Raw genomic sequence first — 12720 nt, forward strand, 5'->3', positions numbered from 1 at the left:
TGGTCTGTCTAGCTATCTAAACACAAACAAGACTACAATATTTAACTCTATAAGATCTGTAAATTTCTTCATCCTCCATGTACAGGATAATATAATATAAAACTCAATATGAGAGTTCGTGTTTAGATGCCTCCATGCAATAATGTGCGTTAATCAGTATAGGTTTAAACAATGTGCGACCCTCTAGCCCCAGCACAAATTCCCACAGCAGATCTTTTCTAAAGCAATTTTTCCATATCTCATTTTTTTAATTCACAAGGAGGTTCTGCTGAGTTTAAGAATCTGCAATATCCAATTTCCAGCCTCGTTTCCTGCAAAATCTAATATTGCCAATCGCTAAACTGCTTCAGCATCTTCCTGCCTGCTCCCTCTACCTACCCACAGACTGGATTCATTAAATTAATTGAGATGATGAATGATTGTACAGTGCCCTGACTGTTCTTAGCTTTGTGTCTTGGAAAACAAAAGCATATGCAATGCTACTTGCAAAATACAACTACAACAAAAATGCATCCAAATATTTCCCGAACCATGTAGAAGAATATATCACTATATATTCTTGGAACATCTTAAAATCATTATTGCTTAGCATTTGTTCAAAAGTGCTGTTTTACAAACATTAAATTCCATTTAATGTTATCTAATGTCATCTAATCTAGTAGCTTTTTGGTAAATCCTATTAAAAGTCACATAACAAGATATTAGCTTCAGTTGTGCCAAATGGCTAGCTCAGTTTTATTAACATCTGTAGCTTTTCTACAAAAAGTCTGCAAGGAGCTATGACCTGATATTGCCTTTTATATCCTATGGCTGACCATACACAGAGACTTGAGCCCCTTTATTGACTTCCTCATGCAAAGAAAAGTTCCTGTGTTCTCTATGAGAGATCCAAAGGCAGTATCATCTGGCAGCGGTTTAAAGAACAAAAGGATCAGGTAATTGAATTCTAATCGCTCGTTCCTTGTGGCCCACAATATAATCTGTTGAGGGATAGATGATAGAACCCCAATGCACAATAGATGATTGTATGATCCCACCAAAATCGGCAAGTTCAGAAGACTTTCTTCTAATGAAAGTGGGAGCCTTAAGTCTTGCTTTTTACTTAGTCAATGTCCTTTTACTATTAGATTGTTAGTACTAGAGATGAGCAAGTACAATCGAGTGGAATTTAATTCTTTTAGATTGTTGCAAAAATCAACATTTGCCAAACTGCAATTTTTGTATAATTCGCTTCCAGGTGAATTCATCAGATCCAAGATCTAATGGTTGCTATATTGCTGAACCCTGAATGGCCATCAAAATGTTAATAAATAAAAAAAAATACTCATACTCACTTTCAGTCACCTCTCTGGCCCCTCCACTCCTCACTGTGATTAGTCTCATTTTCGTTGCATCTTCCTTTCAAATTCCTGGGCTTTTCCAGCCTGGACTAGGACTTCCGGCTCTTATGAAGTTTGGGACGTTTATGCACATGGTCTTGTAAGGTCACTGTGCATGGCCTAACATCATGACTGCATGACTTTACACACATTTGCTTAGAGCTGCCCTAGGCCTCATCACAGTTGGAAGGCCTGGCCCAGCATGAAGAGACCTGGGATTTCATCGCAAATGGCCATAATAAGAACGTAAATGGCCGTAATAGGAACTACGGAGCCTGAGCGGTGAGCGGTGTGATGAGTACAAGTATTTATACCCAAGAGCATAATAAAGGACATTTAATTAACAGAAAATAACCTGTCTGTGAATTGAATTAACTAGGAAAATCTGCACGAATAGAATTCAAAATTTTGTTTGATCTGCTCATTTCTAGTTAGCACTTAACAAAATGCCATCAATGTCTTTACATTTTCTAAATTACATTTATTTGATTAACAAGCTCCATTCCCCAGGTGCTGGAGGTATAGTGATCCCAACAGTCAGATTGCAGAGTATTTCTCTCTGATGGTTTTTCCTTCTTGCCTCCTGACTTGGTCAGAACATCACAGAGACGTCAACTGACGAAGCTATCTCAATGGGCATGCGTGTATTATTTCAGAGAACTATTGATATAAAGTAATGGCCAATGATAAAAAGTAGTTGACAACCTCTTTAGGGTTTTAACATAAACATGAAGTTAAATATATAGCGCTCATATTTTCTGTTATACTTTAAGACTATACATAGATTAAAATTAGAGCCACATCTACCAAACTTCTATCCTATACTTGCTAAAGTGAGAGCATGATAATGACATTGCCCTTAACCCCTTCACCCCCGGAGCTTTTTCCGTTTTTTCGTTTTCGTTTTTCGCTCCCCTCATTCCCAGAGCCATAACTTTTTTATTTTTCCGTCAATTTGGCCATGTGAGGGCTTATTTTTTGCGGGACGAGTTGTTCTTTTGAAAGACATCATTGGTTTTACCATGTCGTGTATTAGAAAACGGGAAAAAAATTCCAAGTGCGGTGAAATTGCAAAAAAACTGCAATCCCACACTTGTTTTTTGCTTGGCTCTTTTGCTAGGTTCACCAAATGCTAAAACTGACCTGCCATTATGATTCTCCAGGTCATTACGAGTTCATAGACACCTAACATGACTAGGTTATTTTTTACCTAAGTGGTGAAAAAAACTTCCAAACTTTGCTAAAAAAACCAAAAAAAACAAATTGCGCCATTTTCCGATACTCGTAGCGTCTCCAATTTTCATGATCTGGGGTCGGTTGAGGGCTTATTTTTAGCATGCCAAGCCGCCGTTTTTAATGATAGCATTTTGGTGCAGATACGTTCTTTTGATCGCCCGTTATTGCATTTTAATGCAATGTCGTGGCGACCAAAATAACGTAATTCTGGCGTTTCGATTTTTTTATCATTACGCCATTTAGCGATCAGGTTAATGCTTTTTTTTATTGATAGATCGGGCGATTCTGAACGCGGCGATACCAAATATGTGTAGATTTGATTTTTTTTTATTGATTTATTTTGATTGGGGCGAAAGGGGGGTGATTTAAACTTTTATGTTTTTTTTATTTTTTTCACATTTTTTAAAACTTTTTTTTTTACTTTTGCCATGCTTCAATAGCCTCCATGGGAGGCTAGAAGCAAGCACAGCGCGATCGGCTCTGCTATGTAGCAGCGATCATCAGATCGCTGCTACACAGCAGAATTGCAGGTGTGCTGTGAGCGCCGACCACAGGGTGGCGCTCACAGCTACCGAGGATCAGTAACCATAGAGGTCTCAAGGACCTCTATGGTTACCTTCCTGATGCATCGCCGACCCCCGATCATGTGACGGGGGTCGGCGATGACGTCATTTCCGGCCGCCCGGCCGGATGCAGTAGTTAAATGCCGCTGTCTGCGTTTGACAGCGGCATTTGACTAGTTAATAGCGGCGGGTGAATCGCGATTTCAACCGCCGCTATTGCGGGCACATGTCAGCTGTTCAAAACAGCTGACATGTCCCGGCTTTGATGCGGGCTCACCGCGGAGCCCTGCATCAAAGCAGGGGAGCCGACATCGGACGGTATAGCACGTCCGATGTCGGTAAGGGGTTAAATATATTGTAATAACCTAATTCACCCAATATCTTGAATTGCTTCTGTTGGTTGGCGGAATTAGATATCTTAAAAAAGACGTCATCAGGTGGAATGTGGCAAGTTTTAGCTCCAATTTTAATTTCGTTGCTTCCGTGAGAATTTTGATTTTTTTTTTGTAAATCTGACTTACAGTTCTAGAGATAAAGACTCTTTATGCTCTTCACCAAGGGAACGTGGCTCACAGAGCAGCCTAAAGACATGCCCCAAGAGAATCCAGTGAGCCACACCCTCTTGAAAAAGACCATGAAAACAAGCACATAACAAAAAAGCCCATATGTCTGGAACAGTATGGCAGATTTTTAATAAATAAAAACAAAAACACTCAAGGAAGAAGCGGGAATAAGATAAAATCAAAACTAGTCACATTTGACCTGGTGGCCGGTCCTCTTTAATAAATGACAATAAAATAACAGTGGAGAAAGTTTTTATATATACTTCTATAATATTCTTTGCATCTTACCTCCAGGCTGCATGTACTTTTGCATGACAGTATGCTGGTAATACAATTTCAAGACCTTCAAGCTGTAGGTACCCTCCCTATGTGTGCTACTAATACAATTTCATTCACCACTGATTAGCAAAATTGGATAAAACCAGTCTGTTACCGATATCATTGAGTTAGGCTGCTAAGCCGAAACCAACTGTGCCTGCTATGAGTCTGATAGATTCTAGTAAGCATTTCAGTGGCTTCACTTGACATATACATGGAAACAATTTGTAAAAAAAAAATTGCATGATCGAGTCTGATCTATTATCATCTAACAGTGGTCTAGCCATCATTACTTGAAGCCATATTGAATTTGCAATGCCACTGGTCAAATATATTGATTGGTCCAGTAGCTCTATTTATTTCATACAGGGCAAGACTATGTGAGGAGGCCCTGGGGGGACATAACAATTTTTGTAAGTTTTAATTTATTTAAGATTTATTCCAGTATTTCTTTACTTCTGTGCACTTGTGAATGGGAAATGTCAAATAATTTATTGTTGAAGCTCGAGTTGTTTTTTTTTGTTAACAGTAATCTTTATTTTTCTAGTGATGATCAAGAATGCACACTTCAAGATTATTCTTTTCAAGGAAGACGGGATTCTGGGTAAATAATTCCTTTTAATTAAAGGAAATGTTTGCTTATTCTGCATTGAGAAAATCCGTTGAGTTTGTTTGCCATCCCTTCGTTACTCTGTGTTGCTCCTGTTAATTAAACAAACGAGGCTCATCATTATTCTTTGGAGATGCTGTTAATCTGTGAGGATAACACAAGCTGTCTTTATGCCAATGTTGAATTTATTGCTTTGGGAAACCTGGAAGCAGAGCTGTACTTGGACATTAAGATTTGAGGATACTATGTCTATTATGATGAGAAGCATACAGAGATCACAATGTTTGTATTGCAGTTGGAATGGAATAACATGGCTTTCTGGGAGCTAAAGAAATATGTACTTAACTTTGATATCAGTTGGAAGGGTTTTGAAACCTGAGTATATTGTATTTGTTTAGCAACACACATAAATTATATATTATGTATGATTTATTAAAACCAGTTAACTGGAAGAAGACTTATAGTAAGGTATGTGGTGTAATCATTCAAGAGATGGAAAGCAGAAACAGACTACTGGTCACAGAGAGATATGAATAAACAAAGTCTAGAATGATCTAGCTATAATGGATGGAACAACAACTGGTTTAGAAGCATTATGTACAGTCATATCCAACAAACAAAGTAATTCTCTACATATCCAACAAAGCAGATCCACATGTCAGTTCCAGTAAACTCTGCTGATCTGCTGATGTTCTATTCTGATATGTTTTTGTGGATTAGAATCATCCAATCAATGTGAGGCTACCCTAGCTTTCTAGCTGTAAAATGCCCAAGCGAGGTGGTCGTGGGCGAGCTTCTGTCCCCACTCTTTGGCATCCTACAGACAATTGTGGGTCCTGGCTGGGTTTTAGTGTTGTGAGGGCCTTGTGTCTGTGCAGGTCACTGGTAGAAGATGGTATTGGCTGGCCAGGGCCACAAATTCCACAGATTAGCAAAGGTGACTTCTGTTCAAACATGGGAACTTTACTGAACTTGATGAGGGTTATATACAGGGGATACTGAGTACACAGTCTTAAGCACATTTCATCCACAGCAAGAAACCTTTTCACTAACATCATCCTTCATCTTTAATTTGCTCCAGGGCCGGTACAGCACACGACTTTGCCCTACTTCGTCATAGCCTAGCTTATTGCCACAGTACAGTTCAGCGAGTTTCTCTACACCCACTCAGGGCTCCATGTCCTATCGCTATGGATGCCCTGGACCCACTGCTTGGGACTCTCACTAGTCCCACAGTCTCAGTCCAGGGCAGTGGCAGTAGGCAGTGGGCACCATGGTCACTGCTCAGTTGTCTCCTGGAAAGTCTCCATCTTCTTCCAGACTCTTCTCTGTGAAAACCAAACCACCAAGGATATGAAATCACCAGAAAATAAATGAACTTGGGAATAAGTTAGAAAATATGCCTTTATTTATAAGATTGGCAACAATTACATAAAAAAATTCATATATTGTATATTAAAATAAAAATTAAAAGCACATATAACTTTTATTCACACGGTCCAGGAAATATATCCTTAATTGCACACCCCCAGTGTATTAACTCCTTTTTAGGCCATGCATATCATAAAGTATAAAAGGATAAAAAATAGTGTTGACCCCCCAAAAATATGAAAATAATATGCAAAATACAATCAAAGTTTATAACACTGTGCAAAAATTACAAAAGAAGTGCTTTAAAATATTGTGCAAATAGTGCAAAAAAAGTGCAAATTAGCAAGGGATTAAAGCAGCCCAAGAGTATAACCTACACACATGTGTGCCTGTCTGTGATCAGACCAAACGATATATAGCGATTTGCAAATAGTAGATAGCACGGCAGTATATGGAAAAAATAGATTTATATATACCTGGGGGTAAGAGAGACCTGGACCTGCGTGCGCCCGACGCGCGTTTCGGATTTATGTCCTTCGTCAGGACGAAGGACATAAATCCGAAACGCGCGTCGGGCGCACGCAGGTCCAGGTCTCTCTTACCCCCAGGTATATATAAATCTATTTTTTCCATATACTGCCGTGCTATCTACTATTTGCAAATCGCTATATATCGTTTGGTCTGATCACAGACAGGCACACATGTGTGTAGGTTATACTCTTGGGCTGCTTTAATCCCTTGCTAATTTGCACTTTTTTTGCACTATTTGCACAATATTTTAAAGCACTTCTTTTGTAATTTTTGCACAGTGTTATAAACTTTGATTGTATTTTGCATATTATTTTCATATTTTTGGGGGGTCAACACTATTTTTTATCCTTTTATACTTTATGATATGCATGGCCTAAAAAGGAGTTAATACACTGGGGGTGTGCAATTAAGGATATATTTCCTGGACCGTGTGAATAAAAGTTATATGTGCTTTTAATTTTTATTTTAATATACAATATATGAATTTTTTTATGTAATTGTTGCCAATCTTATAAATAAAGGCATATTTTCTAACTTATTCCCAAGTTCATTTATTTTCTGGTGATTTCATATCCTTGGTGGTTTGGTTTTCACACTTTTATTACAGTGGTTTCCACTGGTAATATTTCACAGCACACCCTGACCACGGGCATATTTGTATTGAGAATATTCTCTAGATTTATTTAATTCTGTGGATCACTTTGGGCAGTCTGTGTTTAATAATCAGACTCTTCTCTGGCAGAACCAAGCCACTTCCAGATGAAGTCATCACTGGAGCTACCTGCACATCTGCATCAGGCTCCCAGAGCAAAGTACAGGCCCATAGTCCTTCCTGGAGCTCCTCTACCATCTTCCTCCCCTCAGCATACCAATGCTCAACGCTTCTGAGGAATTCACCGCAGATTCTTTGGGTTGACAACTGAGCTCAATGCAATAGCTCCTGGCCTGCATCCGGCGTTACTGAATGGGATGGAGCTGAGGCTTGTATACCTTCTGCAGGTAGCTCCACCTCTTCATGGTACTCTGGAGTGGGCATGAACTCTCCTGTTCCCTGAGCGGTGTACACTGCATGTCTCCCTTCAGGCTGAACCACAATAACTGGGGATGGTAGTATCTCTGGAACTACTTGATCACGATAATCAGGTCCCCAGGGAAGACAAAAGACTCCAAATCTCTGCCAGTACTCATCCACTGCATACAAGTCCCCATTGTGTCTCTCATCGCTCATGTATTCCATCTCCTCATCACCGCCAATGCACATTCGCCATGCAGGCTGTGCCATTTCGATGGGGAGCCTCCTGCTATCCATCTCACCTCTCGCTCATTGCAGGGAAAATGGCGCCAAATGCCTTCTGATGGTGTGCTTCCTGCGAGCCTGGCTCTGTCTCTTCCTGGGCCAAATTCCTGATGCGACTGCCTGGTCACACTTCACTCTCCATCGCTCTGCCTTCAGCCATGCCTCCTTCCAGTGCATTTTTCCACACATCAGGCCACGCCTCTTAATGCACCATGCCTCTCTCCAGAATATACCTCCTATTCTGGGCAGGCCTCTCTTTACTAGGCCCATCCCTCTTTGGGCAGTCACTCGTGGGGGCTGAACATCTTTTTGTGCTCTCGGGCATCATCCATGCCCATGATGGGGGGTGTTTGTCCTTCTTTTCACTGCCGCCGTCACCATCTTGAAATCCATGCATCAGACCACCATCTTGCGCCGCATATATTTTGGCACTATTCCATCTGCGCCATGTGCCATATCTTCACCAATTTCTTTGTGAGAGGTAGTCGCATCCTGCCAACTACGTCAAATGTAAGATGCAAAAGGTTTGAATCCTGCAGACTATGCCAAGTAATTCAGGAGAAGGCAGAACAGGCCAGAGCCAGGACGAGCATCTGAGAGGCTAGAGGAGCCAGCATTGAGAGGGAAAGCTCGGGCTGAAAACATGAACGTGTGCTGTACTGAAGCTGCCATGTATTGTTTGGTATCAAGTAAAGTTACTGTTAGGGCTGGCGGAAAGCACCAAGTATATTTAGATATTATAATTGGTGCGTTCGCAGCCAGGGGTCCACCGTGCAGGAGACCAACCTGCTGCTAGCAAATGGTGGCACGATATGGCGGTAGAAGCAAACTTTGTTACTTCACACAGTTGCACAGAAGGGAAAACGCTGTGCCCTGTTAGCATCACTGGGGAATACAGCTGCCTAACAGAGCAAAAGCAATCAGTGGTCAGGGAGTAGCAAGCACACAAACACCTCCTCTCCGGTGGAGCCGGAATTCTAATGGCTTTACGCCAGCCCTGAATTCACCATACAAACTCCTCACCAGAGGTGCTGCTATTCTAGTGGCTTATTTCAGACGGACCCTGACCACAAGCAGACAAGACCACTGAGTAGCTAAAGCTCATAACATAAGCTGATACTAGTGCATGGCTGTGCGGCTATGGGAACCTTTTATAGCTGCAGCAACTTCAGGACCTTCCTAGAGGACCAATGGGAGCTGCTACAGCACCTGAGCAACTTCAGGACCTTCCTAGAGGACCAATGGGAGCTGCCACAGTACCTGAGCTTGTGACCCCCAACCTCCAATGAGAGGTTTTACCCCGGGCATGCTCAGAAGGGGAAAAGCAGGACTTAGTCCCAGAGACGTCTGCTCGCTGCTGACCAGTACTGGCTACAATGGCTGAGCCTGAAAAGGCAGCAGTAACCATCCACACAGTATCAGGCTGAGCCAGACGCTGGGACCGACGTCTCCACTGAATATGATCCACTGCGGCTGGAGAAGAATGAGAAACTGCAGCGAGATGGTTCGAGATTCCCCCTGTGTAGAGGCAGGAACTTGACCCCTAACAGTTACACTGTTAAAACAGAATACAGTGTCTGTTCCTGAGTGTGTGATATTGTCTGAAGATGGGACTGTTCGATCGACAGGATCTGCAAATGCAAACGTTAGATTTTGCAGTACTCCCACACCACACATCAGACTGGACATTATGTTTATTTTGCGTAGTGCCAGGATGTGGGAACACAACAGCCCCTCACCATGACTACTGCCCTGGCCACCTCACATAGCTATCCTTGGAAAGTACTTAAAATTGTTTTCAAGATTAATATTATTCAATATAAAACTTTAACCTCTGATGATACTTCATCAAATCTTATATGCACCTTGAAGGGTTCCACAATATGTAATGAAATCTTCTCCAATGGAGACACAACTTATCATGGCTGGATTGCTTTTACTCTTCTTGATCAAAAAATATTAACTAAAGACCTCACATTTTTTATGTGCGTTGTAGAGATGAGCGTATCAGGAAAGATACAAATTTAGCAATTAGCGCTGATTTTTCCTAGAAATTCGACTTGCAGCAAAATTTTTCTCCTGGAACTTACTGCTCTTTACTATGCTATAGATGTTACAACATATAAAAAAACCTTATAAAATCATTTGGTCCTCACTAAATCCTCTGATCACCGCCATTTGTGCTGAAATCCTCAATCCTCTCATATTAGATGAGACCCAGGACGGTTCTCTGCTAGCGCGTGAAAGGTTACAATTTCATGATGTTACAATGTGCACCATGACGAAAAGGATGACGAAAAGAAGAGGAAAGGCTGTAGGGGTGAGCGTGAAGGTGAGTATAAACTTTTTATGTTTTTTTATTATATAACCTTTTGATGGATCTTTATTAGTGATGAGCGAGTGTATTCGTTGCTCGGGTTTTTCCGAGCACGCTCTGGTGACCACAAAGTATTTATGACTGCTCGGAGATTTAGTTTTCATCTCGGCACATGCTTCATTACATGTGGGGATTCCCTAGCAACCAGGCAACCCCCACATGTACTCAGCCTGACTAGTAGCTGTAAATCATTCAGCTGCCGTCATAAATACTCGGAGGTCCCCCGAGCATGCTCGGGAAAACCCGAGCAACGAGTACACTCGCTCATCACTAATCTTTATTGTTCTGAAAAATGGTGGCCATTTTGCTGAATTTGGCCGGGAATAAGTTAAAAAACATCAGAATTTTGACAAATGTAGATATTTGTAAAATCTGGGTATATTTAAAATCAGTACAATATATTTGCTCATCTCTAGTGTGTAGAAATAGTAATATTCATTTATTCATTAATCGCAGTGTGTTAACAATAGGGAATGTACACGCACAGCCAAATAGAGTAAAAAGCTAAGGGGTCACCACTACAGAGAAGCAATTATAACCAAAATAAAAAAGCAAGACAGAAAAGGTGCACACCTATGAGTGCAAAATTAATTTACTTTTTATTAAACACAAAATAAGGCTGGTTTCACACTTGCGTTTTGATCTGCAGCGTTTTTAAAAAAAACGCATGTGGTGAAAAAACGCATGTAAACGCGGCAAAACGCTGCGTTTTTTAGACGCATGCGTTTTTGCATGCAGAAAAAAAATGCGGCGTTTTGCCGCGTTTACATGCGTTTTTTCATGCGTTTGCGTTTTTTAAACGCATGCTGAGAAGTGTGAGACAGCTGCCAATCATCAAAATCAACTAGAAAACCCACTATAAATAGAAATAGCTAGGGTTAGGGTTAGGGTTATGGATAGGGTTAGGGTTAGGATCCCTAGGGTTAGGGTTAGGGGTAGCTTTTTATTAGAATGTCCTGGTCAGCTGGTCACTGATAAGCCACCCCCCACCATCAAGGTGATAAAGGGATCCAAACCCTAACCCTAACCCTAACCCTGACAAGCCACCCCCCACCATCAAGGTGATAAAGGGATCCAAACCCTAACCCTAACCCTAACCATACCCCTAACCCTACCCCTAACCCTAACCCTAACCCTGACAAGCCACCCCCCACCATCCAGGTGATAAAGGGATCCAAACCCTAACCCTAACCCTGACAAGCCACCCCCCACCATCAAGGTGATAAAGGGATCCAAACCCAAACTCTAACCCTAACCCTATCCCTAACCCTGACAAGCCACCCCCCACCATCAAGGTGATAAAGGGATCCTAACCCTAACCCTAACCCTAACCCTGACAAGCCACCCTGTTGTGAATTCCGTTCTGGAGCTCCCTCCTGTGGTTGCTAATGGTATTTTTGGGAGTTCTGCCCTTGGGCTCCCTCTGGTGGTTTCGAGTGGAACTGCTGCTCCTTTAGGTAGCTGTAGCAGCTGCCATCACTGATCGCCTTGCCTGGGTTTGTTATTTAAACCTGCTCTGGGCTTTAGTTCATGCCAGCTGTCAATGTCTTAGGTTGGATTTTGTTCTCTCCTTGGATTTCTCATATGGCCTGTCCTTGTCAGCAAAAGATACGTTTCTGCTAGTTCTTGTTTGTCCATTTGCTTTGGACTTATTGTTTTTGCAAATATGTCTCTTTTTGTCCAGCTTGTCACTATGTCATATTCAGGCTAGCTGGAAGCTCTGGGAAGCAGATTTGCCCCTCCACACTGTGAGTCGGTGTGGAGTTCATTTTTGTAAACTCTGCGTGGATTTTTGTAGTTTTTAATACTGACCGCACAGTATCCTTTTCTCTCTGTCTATCAAGTTTAGTATTGGCCTCCTTTGCTGAAAACTGATTTCATTTCTGTGTATATCATTTCCCTCTTCACTCACAGTCAATATTTGTGGGGGGCTATCTTTCCTTTGGGGGTTTTCTCTGAGGCAAGATAGCTTTCTATTTCCTTCTTTAGGGGTAGTTAATTCTTAGGCTGTGAAGAGGTGTCTAGGGAGAGTCAGGAACATCCCACGGCTATTACTAGTGTTGTTGTTAGGATTAGGGATTGCGGTCAGTAGAGATACCACCTCCTCAGAGCTCGTCCCATGTTGCTCTTTAGCCACCAGGTCATATCAGTGTGGCCTTTTAACCACCAGGTCATAACAGTACAGCTGGCCCACAATGTGTTAAATGCATCTCAAAAGAGGGAAAAGAAAGTTCTGAGTCATTTTTTTTTCCTTTGTAGCTTGTTTTGTCTTTTTTTTCCCCTTAATCTCTGGGTGGTTCAGGATTTTGGTGCTGATATGGAGGTTCAGGGTCTGTCCTTGCGCGTGGATCAACTCGCTGCAAGGGTACAGAGTATCCAAGATTATGTTGTCCAGACTCCGGTATTAGAGCCTAGAATTCCTATTCCTGATTTATTTTCTGGGGATAGATCTAAATTCTTGAACTTTAAAAATAA

At 41.6% G+C, this 12720-nt stretch overlaps 1 long non-coding RNA gene across 1 annotated transcript in view; it reads left to right on the plus strand.

Moving 5' to 3' along the window:
• Positions 1-12720, plus strand: part of LOC143788915 (uncharacterized) — a 40226-nt gene that overhangs the window by 1017 nt on the left and 26489 nt on the right. Inside the window, exon 2 of the long non-coding RNA XR_013218749.1 lies at positions 4607-4663. This is a non-coding gene — a long non-coding RNA (uncharacterized LOC143788915). The remainder of the gene's footprint in view (positions 1-4606; positions 4664-12720) is intronic.

Source organism: Ranitomeya variabilis, chromosome 8 (genome assembly GCF_051348905.1).
Source record: "Ranitomeya variabilis isolate aRanVar5 chromosome 8, aRanVar5.hap1, whole genome shotgun sequence".
Classification (NCBI taxonomy): Eukaryota; Metazoa; Chordata; class Amphibia; order Anura; family Dendrobatidae; genus Ranitomeya; species Ranitomeya variabilis.